The 18,927-nt window shown below is 48.3% G+C and overlaps 1 long non-coding RNA gene across 2 annotated transcripts in view; it reads right to left on the bottom strand.

Annotated features, from left to right (window-relative positions):
• LOC101693189 overlaps nucleotides 1-18,927 on the bottom strand; it is a 156,580-nt gene that overhangs the window by 135,820 nt on the left and 1,833 nt on the right. The gene's annotated exons all lie outside the window — the stretch shown is intronic.

The following is an 18,927-nucleotide window of genomic DNA, read 5'->3' as shown; positions in this document are numbered from 1 at the left end:
ATACTGGACTTTCTCATTCAATCTTCCGTATCACCTAATGTCTCTCATTTTCCCTTTATCATTCGTATTGCATTTGAGTTAATGTCATCACTCACGTTCTCTGGCCTGTGTCTGATCTACGATTCAACCCATCTACTGCGTATCTTCAGTTTGGTGGCTGTCTTTCTTTCATTTCTATAAATTCAATGTAGTTCTTTTTCAAATCTGCTTTTGCTCTTATTATTGGATCCTGTTCTTTGCTTACTGCTTCTTTTCATTTTATTTCTTGAATACATTTACATTTTCTCCAGTTCTTAAAATTCTGATCCTATATGCTGTCTCTTCCTCCTGGTGATTCTTCCTATCATATCCTTTGTGATTTGGGATTGAATTTATCTACAGCAGTCCCATGGATGTCAGTTATGAAAGAATTTCCATTAAACGTTTCATATTTGCTTCTGCAAGGTGTCTAGGAGGGACTACATTTTTACATCACTATCTCAGTTGGAAAAGTCCCCTACCATGGGTTTCAATTCAGTCAGAAGACTGTCACAGGCACAGGGCTTCAGTTTTTCATAGGTTTGTTGGGTTGACTGAGCCCTAGGCCCAAACATGTCTATTTGAATAAAGCTAAGGAGTCAGAATTGCCTGGTGCACTGTAGGGGAGGGTGTCCAAAGACCTGAGGAGATTGGGATGCTGGCGTGGGTTGACTGTGGGAGACTTGCTCACCCACCCTAAAACTGAGACCCTTGGGAGGATCCAGAGGACACTCCCTGCACCAAAACTCCAAGAAATACTTTGCTGGGAGTTGCACAGCATCTTGAAGGTCTTTCTAGTGGTTGTTCTCTGTAGACCAGGAATGATGGTGGCATCAAACTGGGCTTCCCGAATTCAATAGGAAAGCTGACATCCTAGGAAGCAGAAGCCAAGGGATGGTATCCAATCACCAGAGCCAAGGTCAGCATGGCCTCTGTAATGTGCAGAACCTAGTGTCATTGGTCTGATAAACAGAGATGTTTGGCATTGGCTAAAGATCATGACATTCCTAGGACCTAAAGAGATGGGCACCCTGCTACTTATTTCGTTTGTATAAAGAGGAAAGCTCTAGGCCAGGTGAACAAAGGTTTGGCTTGAATAGCACCAGAGAGTCAAAGCCCCTGAACCCTTCCCAGACTTTAGCCAGTCCAGAGGCCCAGAGGCCCTGAAAATAATGCTTATGCCAAACCAGAACTCAGTGCTTAAAACACCATTTATCCTGCTCATAAATTGGCATTATGGTCAGCTCATCTCTATTCTACTTGGCATCCACTGGGCAGCGCAAAGGCAGGGGGCTGAAATCATCTGAAGTCTCATCCAGAAGTCTGGCTGTTAAAGCTTAGAGGGTGTAAACATGCACACAGCTGAGGCCTGGAACCCCTGGGCCCTTCAACCACCCCTCTCTATCTTGATGTGGACTTCACATGTGCTCTCTCCAAGATGGCAGGCTCAGGGAAGCTGGTTGACTTCGTAGACATTGGCTAGGATTTCCAAGGCACATGTCCCACATATATGTGTGCATGTGTGTGTAACATGTGTGTGTTTGTGATATGTGTGTATATACATACATATGTGTGTGTAGAAAGAGAGAGAAAGAGAACCATATGGAAACTGTATTGCTTTTTATAACCTAGCCTCACGTCAATCATCACTACTGCCTTTGTACTAGTCAGGGTTCTCTAGAGGAACGAACCAATAGGATGTACACAGATAGACAGAAGAGATTTATTGCTGGAATTGTCTCACATGGTTATGGAGGCTGAGAAATCCTACGATGGGCCATCTGGAGAACCAGGAAACCCAGGGTGTCATTCAGTCTGAGTCCGAAGGCCTGAGCATGCAGGTGGGGAGGGGGGAGCTAATGGTGTGAACCCAGATGGGAGTTGGATGCCCAAGAACCAGGAGTGCTGGTGTCTGAATTTTTTCCCTGCCTCAGCTTTTTTGTTCTAGTTAGACTCTCAGCACCCTGGATGCGTCCACCCACACCCAGGAGGACCCTCTGATTTCCTCAGTTCACCAATTCAATTGCTGATCTCTTCCAGAGACACCCTCACAGACACACGCAGAAATAATGTTTTACCAGGACTCTGGCATCCCTTAGCCTGGTCACACTGGCCCATAAATTTACCATCACAGCCACATTCCATGGACTAAGCCCATGTTTTAGGACTAAGACGGACCCAGATTCAAAGGAAGAGATCACAGGCCCTACCACTCAGTGGAGGGATCTCAACATGGTATCCTACAGAAAACCGTGTGGGATGAATCACCTTCCGTGAGCCATGAGTTTGGGAAACACAATCTGCCAAGTCCCCTTGAGAACGAACTCGGCGGCCCTGAAACAGCCTTCTACCAGGTTACCAGGTTTTGCTTTGGAGAAGGGAAAATAACTAGACTGGTAGAGACGACTGGACACTGGCTCTGAACGGACACCCGGCACTTGGAAAACATGCATGAGCTCAACAACACGCCCCTCCACTCCTTAAGGCTCATATGGGGACAATGTCTCCACTCCCCAAGGTGACCAGCTCGTGATCTGGTGGCAAGCTGATGACTATGGATCACTTCCATCACGGAAGAAGTAGCAATGTTTTCTCATTGGAACAGAGTATTTAAATACGGATTTGCTTTTCCTGCTGCCCATGCTTTTGCTGAAACCACCATGCCATGGACTTAATGATACCCAAGTCACAATCGTGGTATTTATTGGAGAACCAGTGTAAGGAGGAGATGGTGCTGTCCACAGATGAAAATAAAATATGGACAAATTGTAGAATATTTAATCTCCATCGATTTCAGACTTATCAACAGTTTTTTCTGGCAATTTGAGACCAGCAGATGTTATGTTTCAGGGCAGACTTCGTTAAAAAGAATCCTGCCCCACCACACCACAATTGAAATTACGATGAAAGATTAGCCAAAGGAAAATAAAACACCTTCTAATTTATTATAGGAAAACATTTCTTCAACTGTCCACCAAGGTTTCAACAAGTTGCAGACCTGGAAACATGCTGATCACTTGATTCCATTTTTTTAAAAAAATCCATCATAACTTTTATTCTCGCAGCCACTCTAAAAACAGTGCCTGTGTCCCAGGGTTGCATCACCCGAAATAAATCTGAACTCTTCCCCAGGAGCTGAAGCTGTGCATGGCTAAGATTCCTGGCAGGAAGTCAGTTTTCTGTCCATCATTTCAAATGGACTCCTGTCTGGATCCTGGCCTCGATACCACAAGGGGATGTGCCCCTGACCTCCTGGCCAGCTTCTGGCTGCCCTCCAAGGGGCCAGAAAGCACTCTGCTGTCAGCTCTGTCCCCGACAGGTGCCAGTGCTACAGCTTCAGGCTCTCTTACTCCTCCTCCGGAAACAGTTCTGTCTTCTCTCAGCCACTGGCAGGTCCGAACTGGATCATCAAGGCACTGCCCCAGCCCAGCCTCATTCCTGAAGTAGGAATGTTGGCTGGTGGGGCTAGGTCTGTTTGTTTTCTTAAAGTCTCCTTGCAAGGTAAGATCAGATCCAGCTTGTCCTTGAGTAGAACTGTCAGGCGCTGCAGAAAGGGTCTCCATGCACTCATCCCTCCCCCGATTCGCTCAATCGCTCAATTCACTCATTTTAGTGATACATGGTCTCAGAGCTGTGGGCTGATAAAGGAGGAGGGAGGTCCTACTGAGGAGGACGACTATTGCCAGTGGCAATAGTGTATGAGTTACTAACTCCAAGGAGGCACATGGTGGGAGGCCCCGGGGGTGTCAAGGAAGTTGTGCTGGTCATTTGTCCTTCAGATGCAAGGAGAAGAACCCCATTTCAAACCAGCTCAACCAAAAAGGAGATGTGCTGGCTCACCTAACGGGGAAGTCAAGAGTATCTGCTTCAGGTATAGCTGGATCCAGAGGCTGAAGCAATGTTGTCATTCAGGCTCTGTCTGTATATGGTTTGCTTCTGCACAGAAGTGTTCTTTCTATGCAGGCGAAAGGACCATCAGCAGCTGCAGAGTCATGGCATCATGGGTAAGCAGAGAATACTTCTCTCTTGCCATACTCTCCTACCAATCTCAGGAAGGGGTCTGATTGGTCCTGTTTGAGTCACATGCCCATCGCTGGTCCTGTCTCTGGGACCGAGGGGTGTTGTATCCTCTGACTGGTCAGCGTCAGCTTGTATCATATGCCCACCCCTCCGGCAGAGGCTGGGCTGTGACTGACAGCCCTACCAAACCTAGAAGCATGAGGGACTAGAGGAAAGAAGGGTGGGAAAGCATGCGAGGCTGACGATACTTTCCCATACTTTCCCATTTTCCCATACTTTCCCAGTCCATTGCTAAGGGTCTCACTGAGGAGGCTGCTCGTGAGCTGGCCCAGATTGCTGGGCAGGATTTCCTGGGGGAGACGGAGGAGAGCAGAGGGTAGAGGTGTGGGACAGGAGTGACCCCAGAGAGTAGCTGAGAAGGAGAGTGCCATAGACTAAATGTTTGTGTTCTCCCTAAATTCCTAACCTGCAATCTAATCCCCCGTGTGAGGGTATTAGGAGGTGGGGTCTTTGGGAGGTGATTAGGTCATGAGGTTGGAGCCCTCCTGAGTGGGATTAGAGCCCTGATAAAAGAGACCATGTCAGGACACAGGGAGAAAATGGCTGTCTATAAACCAGGAAATAGGATGCCCACGAGACACCAAATCTGCTGGTGCCCTGATCTTGGACTTGAGCCTCCAGAACAGTGAACTCAATCTTTGTTGTTTATAAGCCACCCAATCTATGATACCTTGCTGTCTTTCATAGAAGCCCAAACTAAGACAGAGGAAAGCAGAGAAGACATCACCCAGCGCCATCCGCCTGCCTCCCTCTCCCAGCCCATCTCTCCAGGGCCATCATGAGGCTTGAATCTGGGGGTGGGGGCCAGGCATGCAGTGGTGGGAGGTGAAGAAACATATAGGACTCAGACTTTCACTTGGGCTGTTTTGAGAAAGGAATCTGGCACCACAAAATCCCAGCTGAAAGCACACGCATGCGCAGTGCGAGGGACCCAGTGGGAAGAAGGAGAAGGAGCAGGTGTAGCTCCCAAGGCCTTTCCAGCAGGTGTGCCTGGTCCCAGCAGCAAGCTGGCTGCAGTCTCGGGGGACAGGCGGGGACAGTCACTGTTGGGCTTCAGTAGCACTGACAGTAGCACAGACGAGCCCAGAGCACAGGATTTGGAATCTAGTGTCCTGGATTTGAATTTTGTGTCTCTTTCAGAAATAAGTAAAATATATAACTATACAAAAAAAATCACTTATAATTTCACCACCCAGAGAAAACCACTGTATAGCAATTCTACATATATTTTCATATATATATGAAATATATATATTATATTATATATACATATATATATATATACTTTTTTATGCCCAATGTGGGGCTTGAACTCACAACCCCAAGATCAAGAGTCATATGCTCTATCGACTGAGCCAACCAGGTGCTCCTACAAATTTCTATATTTTTCACACAACATATACAGAGGTAAATATACATGCCAACTGTTTCACAGGACCATAAAGGGGGGGGTTCTACTGTTCCATGATATTGTTTAATGGTGATCTGCATTAACGTTTCCCGTGCCAGTGCCTGTCCTTTCATTGAGCAGCGGAGAGTCTGAGCTCCGGGGAGGAAACGTGCTGCTATCACACAGGTGGGCCCTCATGCTGCCCCAGGGCTGGCCCACTGAGGGCCCTTTCCAGTCCGTGCTGCAGCTGTGTGGCGAGTTCCCTTCTGAACCTGACAGTTGTGTTCAACATGCTTCAGACACCCCCGCGGATTCCAGGGCTCACGCCCCCTCAACCTCACCGCAGCCTGCGGGGCAATCACGTGACTCCACGGCCAGGACCCTGGGCCTTGCCTCCCGGGACTGCTATCTCCGGCCCTCCGGCTGGACCCAGTCACTAGGCAGACCCATGGCCCTCGACTACACCTCTGACCTGGAGACAAGGTGCGGTTAGTTCACCCAAAGGCCATGGGTACACCCTGAGCGTGTCCAGACAGTCAGGACTCATCCTTGGACTGTCAGGGGACACGTGGTGTGTTTTTCCTGGGCCTGCACAATGAATATTCTTTGGCTCCGGGAAGGGAGCTTTTCATCAGCAAAATGTCACAACAGGGGACCTCAGGGGCTCTGACGTGTCTCCAGCCTCCCGGGAGGTAATTCCATCAGGGCTAAACCCTTCCCCGAGCAGGGCAAGTGTAGAGATTAAAGGGCAGCAGGGGACACACCCAACAGGACTGCAGTCCACTGAGGCCGGGGAGGAAGACCACAGGAGAGTCAGGGCCAATGGGGTAAGAGCACTGGCTTCAGAGCCTATCGACCTGGGATCAAAGTCCTTTCCAGCCCTTGCTGGCTGTGTGACCTTGGCGGTGTTCTTTCCCTCTCTGAGCCTCACCCTCCACAGCTATAAAATGGGATTATGCATAATACCTATCCCCCTGCGGGCCGGAGATTACATTAGGTAACAGCATGGAGCTCTTCCTACACTGCTGGACACAGGACCCACAGTCAACCATTATTTACCTGGTGACTAAACAGAAAGAGACCACCTAAGTGAGTACACGTGCAGGATAGACGCCACACACCAGTCTATGTGTTAATCACTCTCTAAACTGTGCTCTACACAGCCTGCCTTCTTACACAGATAATTCAGCACCCAATGATTATATCCTGCCCCCACACAGTATTCTCTATAGAGACGACCGGATGCAAGTTGTCTGCTCAAACGTTCAGTAACCCAACCCAAGGTGGCTCTGCTCTACCCGCGCGCGAGCTTCTCTGACAGTTTGCTGGTCTCCTCCCTCCGGGCCGGGTTCTCTGCTTTCAACATCACTCCCTTCTCCATCACCACCAGCTTGCGGTCTGAGCTGAGGCACAGGATACAAGGGCTGCTTACGAAGGCACGGAAAGTACAAGTTAATAGGTTCTCTTCGAGGACCCGACCCTTCTGCACAGAAAAATGCTTTCGCAGAACTCTGAGATCGTGACCCAAGCCCTCTCCACTCACTTCCCGCTCCTCAGCCCCAGCGCACGTGGATGGCTGAGGGTCTGGGGGTCAGACCCTAGACAAGTGACCACTGCGGTGTCTACCTAATGACACTGCTCACACGGAGAGTGGCTGAAGAGGTTTCACATAGACGTATCCTTATCATCCCTGAAACGGTGGCCGTCTTCCTGTAGTATTTTTCTAGAAATGAGAGATTTCTTCTGAGTTGGACGAAAGCCTCTGATGTGCTGTGTTTCTTGTTTTAGCCCATAAGGACACTCTGAAGACAATGCGGACGTTATCCTGAGGACAGCCACGGTGTGGCCTCTTCTGCACAGCGGGGGTTTCCACATGATCCCTCAGCTTGGTCTTCTCAACTCACTCCGTTCCCCGGGCACCTTCCTCCCGGCCTTTACCTGAACTCAGGGAGCTCCCCTCCGCCGGCAGACATTCGCAGAGCTCTACCCTGTGCCAGGCTCTAGGATGGGCACCAAGTTCCTGGCCTCCAGAAGCCCCCCTCTGGGGAGGGAAGCAGGCAGATAGCAGAAGTCAGTCCTACCTTGTGACCAGGACGTTAACAGGTACGAGCTCTTCCCTATAGGAAAGGGGGAAGCTTGACCGAAGTGCGGACATTTGCGCTGAGCTTTGAATGCCAAAAAGGAGGGAGGAAAGGTCCTGGCAGAGCAAACAGCTTGAGCAAAGGCACAGTGAGGCGGACATTCAGAGCTTATCTGGAGCTCGGGGAGAGCTGGGGCAGAGGCTGAGGCCAGCGTGTGAAGGTCCCATCAGCACCAACAACACAGACACGGTCCCCGCAGGGCCAGGAAAGGACCCAGGCATCCCCTGGGGTCCCTTACTTACTGGCTGGAGCCGATCCCAGGAAATCCCCAGTCCTGCTTTAAGATTCAGGAGCCCAAGGTTCCACATCGGTCAGATCCACCCTAGACCCGGGCAGACCTTCCCAAGTCTGTGGCCACTGCTAGAGGCAGCATGTGAGAACGGGCTCCAGCCCCAAGCCCACGTTTGCACTGAGCGGCTGGTCCTCCGGCCAAGTAGGCTAAAAATAATCTCGGGTAGATTTCCAGACCAGACTCTGACGCACTCAAACCAGAAGAACTCCAAGGCTTCGCACAGTTGATGAAAACTAAAATATCAACAGGCTGCTCCAGCCCTCGGAGCACTTTGCCCTGTCAGCGATCCAGTAGAAACCCTTGTTCACTGAGCACCTGCCAGACACAGGAGGGGGCAGGGAGCTTGTCACCACCCCTGAAATAAGCAGGTCCATCTGCTCAGCAGCTAAACGGAGTGGGGTGGCTCTGTATATACTGACCTGGAAAGCCTCTGAGACACATTCATTGTTAAAAAAGCAAACTGCAGGGGCATCAGGGTGGCTCAGTTGTCGGGCGTCTGCCTTCGGCTCAGGTCATGATCCCAGAGTCCTGGGGTCGAGCCCCACATCGGGCTCCCTGCTCAGAGGAAAACCTGCATCTTCCTCTATCTGCCATTCCCCCTGCTCGTGCACTCTCTCTCTCTCTGACAAATTAATAAGTAAAATCTTGGGGGGGGGGGAGTGAACTAACAGACCTAGGGGCACCTGACTGGTTTGGTCAGTGGAGCCTGTGACTCTTGATCTCAGGTTTTTAAATTCAAACCCCACATTGAGTGTAGAGATTAAATAAAATCTTGAAAAAGAAGGGAAAAAAAGAAAAGTAAGCTGCAGATCTATACCACGTGGGGAGACCTTGCTAGGCATGTGCCACTCTATTAATCTTTTATATGTACCGTCTTGCCTGACAGTCAAGGCTACACTCGTACCATCTAGTCTGACACGCAACGGCTACACTAGGAGGTGAGAACAGCTGTTGTACAGACCATTTCTCAACAAGGGGCAATTCTGCCCATAAGGGACATGGGGCAAAGTTTGGAGACGTATGTGGCTATCACATTGTCAGGAGGGGGACGGTTGCTATGGCATCTAATGGATAGAGCCCACAGAGGCTGCTAGACATCCTATCATGTGCAGGATAGCCCTTACAACCAACACTTATCTGTCCCAATAGGTTGATAAGGCTGAGGTTAAGAAACACCACTGGGAGGGGAAGAAAAAAAAAAAACCCACTGAAGACAAACTGAGGTTCAAGAGAATAACTTGCTCAGGGTCACACAGCTGGTGTGGCAGGCAGAATAACGGGCACCCAGACTCGTGAGTGTGTTACCCTACACGGCAGAGGCTAATGAACGCTGGAGAAGAAATCAAGGTTGTTAATCAGCTGACCTTAACAGAGGAGATTAGCCTTGATTATTATCCAGGTGGGTCCAACGTAAATCCAAGAGTCCTTGTCTACAGAAGGTGGAGGCAGGAGCCTCAGTATCAGTGAGACTTGAATTAAGAGACTCAACTGGCCATTGCTGGCTTTGGCAGTGGAAGGTCTGTATGACTTCAAAGCTCAGCTCTTTTTTTTTTTTTTTTTTTTTTAAGAATTTATTTATTTGACAGAGAGAGAGGAATCACAAGTAGGCCGAGAGGCAGGCAGAGAGAGAGAGAGGAGGAAGCAGGCTTCCCGAGGAGCAGAGAACCCGATGCGGGGCTCGATCCCAAGACCCTGGGATCATGACCTGAGCCGAAGGCAGAGGCTTTAACCCACTGAGCCACCCTGGCGCCCCCAAAGCTCAGCTCTTAACACGACCCTATGTATGTGGTCCTTAAAAATTGTGACCCTGTATTTTCATATGACAAATATGTTCTGGGAAATATGTGCCATACCCTTTTGTTTGGGGGAAACATTTGCCATGAATAGCTGTTAATTGTTGCCATTTAGCATTTGTTGTTGTTACTTTTTTACACATTTTCATGTTGTCTGATCTAATGCTTTTGCCTTTGGGATTGCATCCATCATCTAAATTTTTAGAAAGACCCTTCCAGGTCAGAGATAGGGAAATGTTTACATGCATTTCATTCTCAGTTGTCTGTGTGTCATTTCATTTCTTAAATTTAACTCTTTGATTTATAACTTCATTATGATCTAGAGTTGCTGGCCATGAGGGCAAAGTTCCCTGCAACTTTTTAAAGCCGTAAACAGAGCCAAATAGCTACCCAGGAGACATTGAATTTGGGCTAGAAGCAATCCCAAATGTGACACACCTAAATTACAAGCATTCTTGCTGTGCCCAGCAGGGCTCCTCACACAAGCAGACCCAGGTTCAAATTTCCTCATCTTCCTGTTTTTATCATCAGAGTAGACGCTGGTGTTTTCCTGGACTGCCTCATCCCACCGCAGTGAACCTTCAGCTTCACTAAGGACCAAGGGTCCGACCCTGGGGCTCCCTGCGCTTTCTTTCCCTATCCATGATCTGCCGCCACCAGAAGGAAGACTGGAAACTCCTTGAAGCCACCCGAAGTCCTGACTGGTGTCTGCCTTGGTGGAGAAGCCTTACTGGAGAAGCCCAATCATCAGAGTGATACATCAGAGGATGTATATATACACCACCAGATTGGCAGAATCAAATATTCTGTTACTGTTAAATGTTGACCAGAATGTGGTGGAACTAGAACTCGGGGGCGCCTGGCTGGCTCAGTCAGTAGAGTGTGCCGCTCTTGATCTGCGGATTGTAGGCTCGAGCCCCATGTGGGGCACAGAGATTACTTTAAAATAAAACCTCTTTAAAAAACAATGTGGCAGGGGCAGATGGCTCAGTGGGTTAAGCCTCTGCCTTCAGCTCAGGTCATGATCTCAGGGTCCTGGGATCGAGTCCCACATCGGGTTCTCTGCTGAGCAGGGAGCCTGCTTCCTCCTCTCTCTCTCTCTGCCTGCCTCTCTACCTGCTTGTGATCTCTGTCTGTCAAATAAATAAATAAAATCTTTAAAAAAAAAAAAGTGGCAGAATTGGAACTCTTGTGCATGGCCACAGGGGGTGAAATTGGTAAAATCTATTTGGAAAAAAATTTGGCAATGTCTAGTGAAGTTGAAACCACACATAACCTTGGACTGAGCAGTCAGTATAAACTTCCCACATTATAATCGTATTTACTCTCTTATTTATTGGCCATTCAAATTTCCTTCCCACATTATAATCGTATTTACTCTCTTATTTATTGGCCATTCAAATTTCCTTTGCTATCAGGAACTTTTCATCAGTTTTTCTTTTGGGTTATATAAATCATACCAACTTTTTAGGTGTTCTTTTACATATTCTGGGTGCAAAGTCCCTTCCTTATCAATCATAATGTATTGCAAATAATTCCTCTCTGTGACTTGTCTTTTTACTTACTATATGGTGCTTTCTGTGGGACAGGAGTGCTTAATTTTAATTAGGTACTATTTATTAATGTTACAGTTAGTGGAGTTTGTGTGTGTCTTGTTTAAGAAATCCTTTCCTGCCCTAAAGTCATAAGGATATTTTTCTACATTGTCTTTTAAAAGCTAAAGTTTTGGGATGCCTGGGTGGCTCATTTCAGTTAAGTGTCTGCCTTCAGCTCAGGTCCTGGTCTCAGGTCCTGGGGTCCAGCCCAGAGGCTGAGTCCCACTCCCTGCTCAGCGGGGAGTGTGCTTCTCCCTCCCCCAGCCCCTCCCCACTGCTCATTCTCTTGCTCACTGGTATTTTGTTTCAGATTCTTGTAGGTCCAAACAGAGCGTGGCTTGTCATTTTTCCTTCTTATATTTGTTGTTTTATATCAGGTTGCACTAGCCTTGTAAAATGAATTAGAAAATGATTCTTTCATTTTCTAAACTCTAGAATGGTTTGTGTAGAACTGAAATTATTTATTCCTTGAAAAATAGAACTTATCGCTGAAGTCAACTGAAGAAAAAACGTTATATCAACTGGATCTAGTGTTTTGTGAAAAGATTTTTAAACTCTGACTCAATTTATATAAATGTTGCAGAACATCGAGGTTTTTCAATTCTTGGGGCACTCAGGTGGCTTGGTCAGGTAAGCATCATACTCTTGATTTTATTTTTTTTTTAAGATTTATTTTATTTTATTTATTTGATACAGAGAGATCACAAGTAGGCAGAGAGGCAGGCAGAGAGAGGAGGAAGCAGGCTCCCTGCTGAGCAGAGAGCCTGATGCGGGACTTGTCAATCCCAGGACCCTGAGATCATGACCCGAGCCTAAGGCAGAGGCTTAACCCACTGCGCCACCCAGGCACCCCTTGCTCTTGATTTTGGCTCAGGTCATGATCTCAGGGTCGTGAGATCAAGCCCCGCATCAGGCTCCGTGTTCAGAGGGGGTCTGCTTGAGATTCTCTCTCTCTCTGCCCTTCCCCCCCTCAAATAAAGAAGTACATACATACATACATACATACATACTGCTTCTTGAGGGAGTTCTTGCTTTCCAGCAATTTTTCCATTTCCTATACATTTTCAGATTTATGAAGCATCAAGTCACAGAAACTGTTCATTTGCATCATGTCTTAGTCTTGATAAACCTTGCCAAATTAACTGTATTCGTCTTTTGTAAGAAGCTACTATTTAGCTCTGTCAGCCATCTATCATATCTTTGTTCCCCATTTCATCGATTCCTTCGCTTACCTGTATTATGTTCTTTTCTTGTTATCATTGGCTGTTGATTTCTAATGAAATGGAATTGCGGCCAGAAAATCCGATGTGACAGCAGTCCTATCAAGTTTGTTAATACTAGCTGATGGTACAGAATCCGGTCAACTTTTATAAATGCGCTATGAATGCTGGAAAAGAATGTAAATTCTGCAATTATTTTCTTTAAGATTTTATTTATTTATTTGAAAGAGAGAGAGAGAGAGAGAGAGAGAGCATGAGTGGGCAGGAGAAGGAGAACCAGACTCCCCAAGGAGCGGGAAGCCCGATGTGGGACTCGATCCCAGAACCTGGGATCACAATCTGAACTGAAGGCAGATGCTTAACTGACCAGGCGCCCCAGATTCTGCAATTATCAAAGCAGTGTTTACATACGATTTTATACAATGACATGTATGTCTATATACAGGTACATAAAAATACATAAAGCCAAGCTTGTTAATTGTCATTCAAATCTCCTATATCCTTGCTGATATTTCATCAGGTTTTCATTCATATGCTTTGAAGCTAAATTGTTAGATATATGTTAGCTTAGAATTGTTATATCTTCCTGGTAAAGTGAACCCTTTACATGACATAGCCACCCTTTGATCTCTAGTAAAGCTTTTTGCCATAAAGCCTATTAGCCTGCTGTTAGCACAGCTCTGTCAGCTCCTTTTCAGCGTCTACTGGCACGTCTTCTCTCATACTTTTAACTTTAACCTTTCTGCATCCTTACATTTTATATGTGTTTTTGACAGCGGATCTATAGCTGTATTTTTTTTTTAAGTAGGCTCCATGCCCAGCATGGAGCCCAATGCAGGGCTTGAACTCACGACCCTGAGACCAACACCTGAGCTGAGATCAAGAGTTGGACACTTCACCGACTGAGCCACTCAGATACCCCCATATAGCTGGGTTGTTTTGTTTTGAAGATTTTATTTATTTATTTAACAGAGAGAGAGAGAGAGGCAGCAGAGGGAGAGGGAGAAGCAGCTTCCCCACTGAGCAGGGCGCCAGATGTGGGGCTCCTCGATTCCAGGATTTTGGGATCATGACCCAAGTCGCAAGCAGACACTTAACCCACTGAGCCATTCAGGTGCCCTTATAGTTGTTTTCTAAATCCAGACCTGAAATTTTGTATTTGAACAGAACCATTTTGCCCACTTACATTTACTAGAAGGAATTTTATGTTTGGATTTATTTCCACCATCTTATTGTATACTCCCAATTCGTTCTCCCATTTCCGTGATGATTTTCCTTCTGTCATGCTCTCTCCTGAATTATTTTTCCTCATTCCATTTCCTTACATCTGCTATTATACCCTCTATCTTTTTCATTGGTTTCCTATATATTTATATAGAGAGACCTCATTTATCAAAATCTAAATTTAATGAACACTGATGTTCAGAATTTTCTTCAAAATGATCCATGGCATGGGAGACGGAGTGAAAAATCAGAGTGGAGATAAGATTCATCATATATCAAGGGTGAATTGGGTTAGAGTTCTTTTTACCATGACCTTTACTTTTGTAATGCTTGAAATTTTCCATAAGTTAAAGAATATTACAGCTGTCAGTATCTTCACCCTCCTCCTGAGCAAGGCAAGGACTGTAGAGCATTTATTCTAGCTGGGGTTATTTTGTTGTTGTACTTGGCTGTTTGTTTTGTCTGGTTTAATCACAAATTAAGTGACATCATCATAACTGTTATTTTAAGTTTGTTTAGAGGCCCTGACACACACACTAACTACTTCCTTTGCTCTCCATTCCTTCCTGCAGCTCGGACCTTTCCGTCTGCCTGAGGGCCACATACACACTCACGCACACTGCGCAGGGCCCTCTTACCCCACAGCTTCCCCTGTACCATGTCAGGTCTTGACAGGCAAAGGAAACCTAAGTTTACCAGCCCAGGTGACCTCTGGATATGATAAGGTCTTGGGACTGATGACACTCCTCTGCTAAGGGTTCCCCCTATCCTCCGGGAGGAGGCAGAATAATGGCCCCAAAAGATGTCCCCATCCTAATTCCCCATCCCTGAGAATGCTACCTTAGATGGCAAAGGGGAGTTAAGGTTCTAGGTGGAACTAAGGTTGCTAATGAGATGGCATGAACATGGGGAGATTAGCCTGGATGATCAGGGTACGTCTGCCGAAATCACACAGCGGAAGAGGGAGGCAGAAGAAACAAAGAGAGGGACTTAACCTGCTCTTGCTGATTTTGAAAAAGGAAGGAGGCCAGGAGCCCAAGGAATGCAGGCAGCTTCCCCTGAGAGCCCCCAGCCCTGCAGTCACCTCGACCATAGCCAGTGAGACCCATGTCAGACTTCAGACCTCCAGGATGGTAGGAAAGGAGGTTCTTGGTTGTTTCAAGCCTCTAGGCTGGGGGTAATGGGCTACGGTGGCAGCAGGAAACTAATATGCCTCCCACGGAAACCTCATCACCTGTTTGCTCCATGAAGTCAGAAGGACATCTGTCACAACCACCACTCGGTCTGGGACTCGGTCCCAGGCCTTGAGGGTGAACACCTAAATTTTAGAACTAGAGAGGACCAAGAAACCACTCAGCCCAACTAGTCATTGTAAGTGAGCGAGAACTGAAGTCCAGAGAAAGGAAATGACTTGCTCAAGGCTACTCAACTCAAACCGTCCTAGGCCATCACTGTACTTTCTGCTTCCTGAGCCGGAGACGCCCCAGGACAGACTCCGCTGCCCACTCATCCTCAGCCAGGCACTTTGAGGACCCCAGAAATCCCTGGGGAACTCATGACAGCTGGGAAAATACAAATGTAAGCCAGGTAGGGCCAGGAGAAGATGTCCAAAATGACAGAAAAAATTCACCCAGAACTATGAGAGCAGACCTGGGCCAGACCCCTACCTGGTCTGCTCAGTTAGCGAGATGTTTCCACCTGCAGCTTTAAAAAGGCTCCTTGGGCACCTAGCCAATGGCACACATGAGGTCTGCTTTCAAGAAGCTTAGCATTTCGTGCCTCTGCCTAGAGCCAAAGCTTTGGGCTTTGGGCCAATTAAGAAAAGGTACTTCTTCCACACGACATCTTTAACCATCTGTCAGAGAAAAACTGTCATAATATACCGAGTCCATCAGAAAAAGATACTTTACTCCACATCTGCCAGAAAACTATTTGAGATTCACTCATACACATGACCCCATCTGTGAAGTAAACGGTACCCCCTTGCGTGGAAAGCTCTTGTGCAGTGCACAACTTGCAGAAGCATACCCAGCAGCCCCGCTTGGCACTCTGGTCTCATCCCCTTCATTGACCTTTTCTCCTCCCTGCCCCCACTCCAGCCCTCAGGCCCACTGGAGAACAACCTTAACCTTATCATTCACCATTTCATGCATCACTGGAGAACAATCTTGACCTTATAGCTTATCATTTTATGTATGATTCCTCCCCTCCTGCAGACAGAGGGTGTTGAAGAGGAACAAGAGAAGGCCGGTAGTCCTATTTAGGGAAACACCTGAGACGGGAGGCAGCATTTGTGAATTCTAACTGAATGAATGTCCACGGGCCAGGAGCCTGCCCAGGCCTACAGCACAGGCCATGGAGAAACTCCACCCACTAACTAGCTGGGTGAAGCTGAGTAGTACACTCTTTCCGCTTCCCCAAACCTCATTTTTCCTTTCTGTGAAATGGGTATCACCTCAGGACTGCTGGGAAGGTCTAAGAAAGGACAGGAGTTCATGCTCAGTGCCTTGAAAGGGCTCCATACCTGTGAGCTATTGTTATGATTACTCTGGGCATCCTCGACTCCAGGATACCTGCCTTGCCAGCTGTCAGCCTTCTGGACAGTATGTGCTTTAAACAAAACTGGGACAAACCAGGTTTCTAAGAGGAGACGACATGGCTGGGAAGACTGGGGCGAGTGTCACAAAGAGAAAGCCTTCCTCACTTGACCAATGCACTCGCCACTGGATAAATAGAAAAATCTAACCTCTTTCAACCAGAATTGTCTCTGTTGGGGGACAATCTCTGACTCGTGGTGGAATGAGCCCAATTTTGCCTCCCGGCTGGCCGCCTCCACCTCTTGGGCCCCAGACATCCCGTGGCCAGGGTATGACCAGGTACTTCCAAGGAGGGACAAGCCCAGCTTTGGAGTGAGAGGAACACTGGTTGGGAGCCCTGACTCTCTCCGTTTGCACCAGGAGGGCAGTCATAGAACCTGCCTCTCGGGGCAGCCAGGTAGCAGGTGGGGGGGTCTGTGAGGCGACGCTGTGAAGCCCCTGGTCTGAAGGGGTAGGTTATTACTCTCAGCTGGGAGACTCTGGTGCAAGACAGGGCTGGTGACAGAGGAGACACTATGAAGCCCCTGCTCCGGCTCCCCTTTTGTTTCCTCCCACCCCTGTGGCTGTCCCCTCCATCTGGCCAGACCGCGGAATCCTACCTTTCTGACAGAATTACCAAATGCATTTTTCTTTCAGAGTGCTACGAGTTTCACTTAGAACGAACTCAGCTGTTAAGTAAAATCCCTTCCTGACAGTGGCTGAAATGATAAAGTTGTTTAATGGTCTTTTGCAACAAGTCACCAAGTCATCCACAAAAATGTCCCCGAGGCTTTTTTTAATAACTTTTCTGGGGCCACCTGGGTCGCTCAGTCGGTTAAGTGTCTGATTCTTGATCTCGGCTTAGGTCTTGATCTCACAGTGGTGAGTTCGAGCCCCATGTGGGGCTACACATGGCGCCTTCTTAAAAAAGAAGCCATCCCCAGTGTGCCAGCTTCTGGCCCCTGAGACTTATCACACCTCAGGGCAGCCTCAGATCCGTCACCTGCCAGTGGCTGGAAGAAAGGGAAGCTCCTGGTCTTTGTTTCTTTTCCTTTTACACAAGGGAGCAAATGCCCTCCCGGAGTGCTAACAGACCTCCCCTGACATTTCAGGGACCAGAACTGGGTCATCAGCCCCTCCTAAACCAATCAGGCCCGGGGAAATGAGATCTGTCTGGCTGGATTACACCTGTCACAGCTCAACCCCAGAGGCCACGGGAGAGACTCGTCTGGAACCGGAGTAAGCCAGCGAGCAGGGTGAAGCGCCTGCCCTTTGACATGATGAGCCCCTCGAGGATCAGAGGAAGTTGCTGAAGCCCAGAGAGGTTAAGGGCCTCAGCCAAGGCCACACAGGACTCTACAGAAGCGCCACGATGAAAATAGCCACGGCTTAAGGAGCAACCCCCACTTCACCATGGCGCTTCTCGGCTAACTCTAGCTCACTCTAAGCCCAGGGATGGGGTTTCCCTGGGACTCCCTGAGCTTGGCCAAAGGCATGATATAGAGAGTCAACACAGAGTCAACCCTGTGACAGAAGAGCACCCCCAAGGTGCCGAAATATGCCCAACCCACCTGGAAAGAGCTTGGCAGGCGGGTCAGCAGGAGCCCAGAGCCTGACGAACAGCATCTCTAGAGCCTCCTGGACACCTGCCAAGCTGCCTCACTCCCCAAGGCTGACCTCATATTTCTTAAGATCCTCGAGATGCCTGAGGCCTGTGTGTTGCCTCTCGGCCTGGGGGCTGGGAGCCATGCGGAGAGGGGGAATGCTGAGTCCCAGCAGCCCACCTGGCCACCCACCCCTGTCCTGCCAGAGCCTCCTGCCCATGCTGGGCAGGCCCCATTCCAGAAGAAACCGAGCCACACCCTCCAGCCTCCGAGAGGAGGCCTGTCCCAACCGGTCTCCTGCCTCCACCTATCCAAGGGGATCCCTTGAAGAAATTCTCACACTCTGGCCGTTTCTGCCTGTTTTGGTTCCAGACTTGTGGCAGGGGGATGAAAAGCCGGCAGACCTCACCGAGGTACTAAGAATATCTCTAAAGCGAGTTCCACCACCTCAAAGAGAGCTGGAGAGCTCATGGCTTGGCTAAGGTCTGTGTTCTGTGACAGAAGGAATTGTTTACTAAAGCCAGAACTGGATCAGGCACCCGCCTGGGCCTTTCTATGGTAACTAACAGCAAAGGCTCCCCAGTCCACTGAGGCTGCACGTGCTGGGGGGTGTGGGGGGAAGCCTCATGCCCTCTGCCTCCACTTCCAGACAGTCTTCCCAGATCAAACAACTCATTGTGGGCAAGGCCCCAAGCAGTTAAGGTGAGCAGCCTGGGGGAAGGGCAGGTAGCAAGCCCCCCAGGACACATGAGCTCCTTCCACCTCTTTCCAGGGCATCTTTCCACTGTCCCCACAACCCACTCACTTGGCCCACAGCCCTACAGCATGGCATTTGTTCTCACCTGGGTTCACTGAAAAGTTTTCATTCCCCTGGCAAACAAACCAAACCAAAAAAAACCCACAAGGGCTAAAAATCATGTGATGTGGGAGAGGAAAGGTCTCACTTACTTGCCACACTCCCTCTGGCCCAACCCAGGGGAAGCCGACCCAGAAG

Source organism: Mustela putorius, unplaced genomic scaffold, assembly GCF_011764305.1.
Source record: "Mustela putorius furo isolate JIRA1106 unplaced genomic scaffold, ASM1176430v1.1 tig00003909_pilon_pilon_pilon, whole genome shotgun sequence".
NCBI classification, from domain to species: Eukaryota; Metazoa; Chordata; class Mammalia; order Carnivora; family Mustelidae; genus Mustela; species Mustela putorius.
Note: the sequence above shows the minus strand (reverse complement) of the source record. Positions and strands in the feature narration are given on the sequence as shown.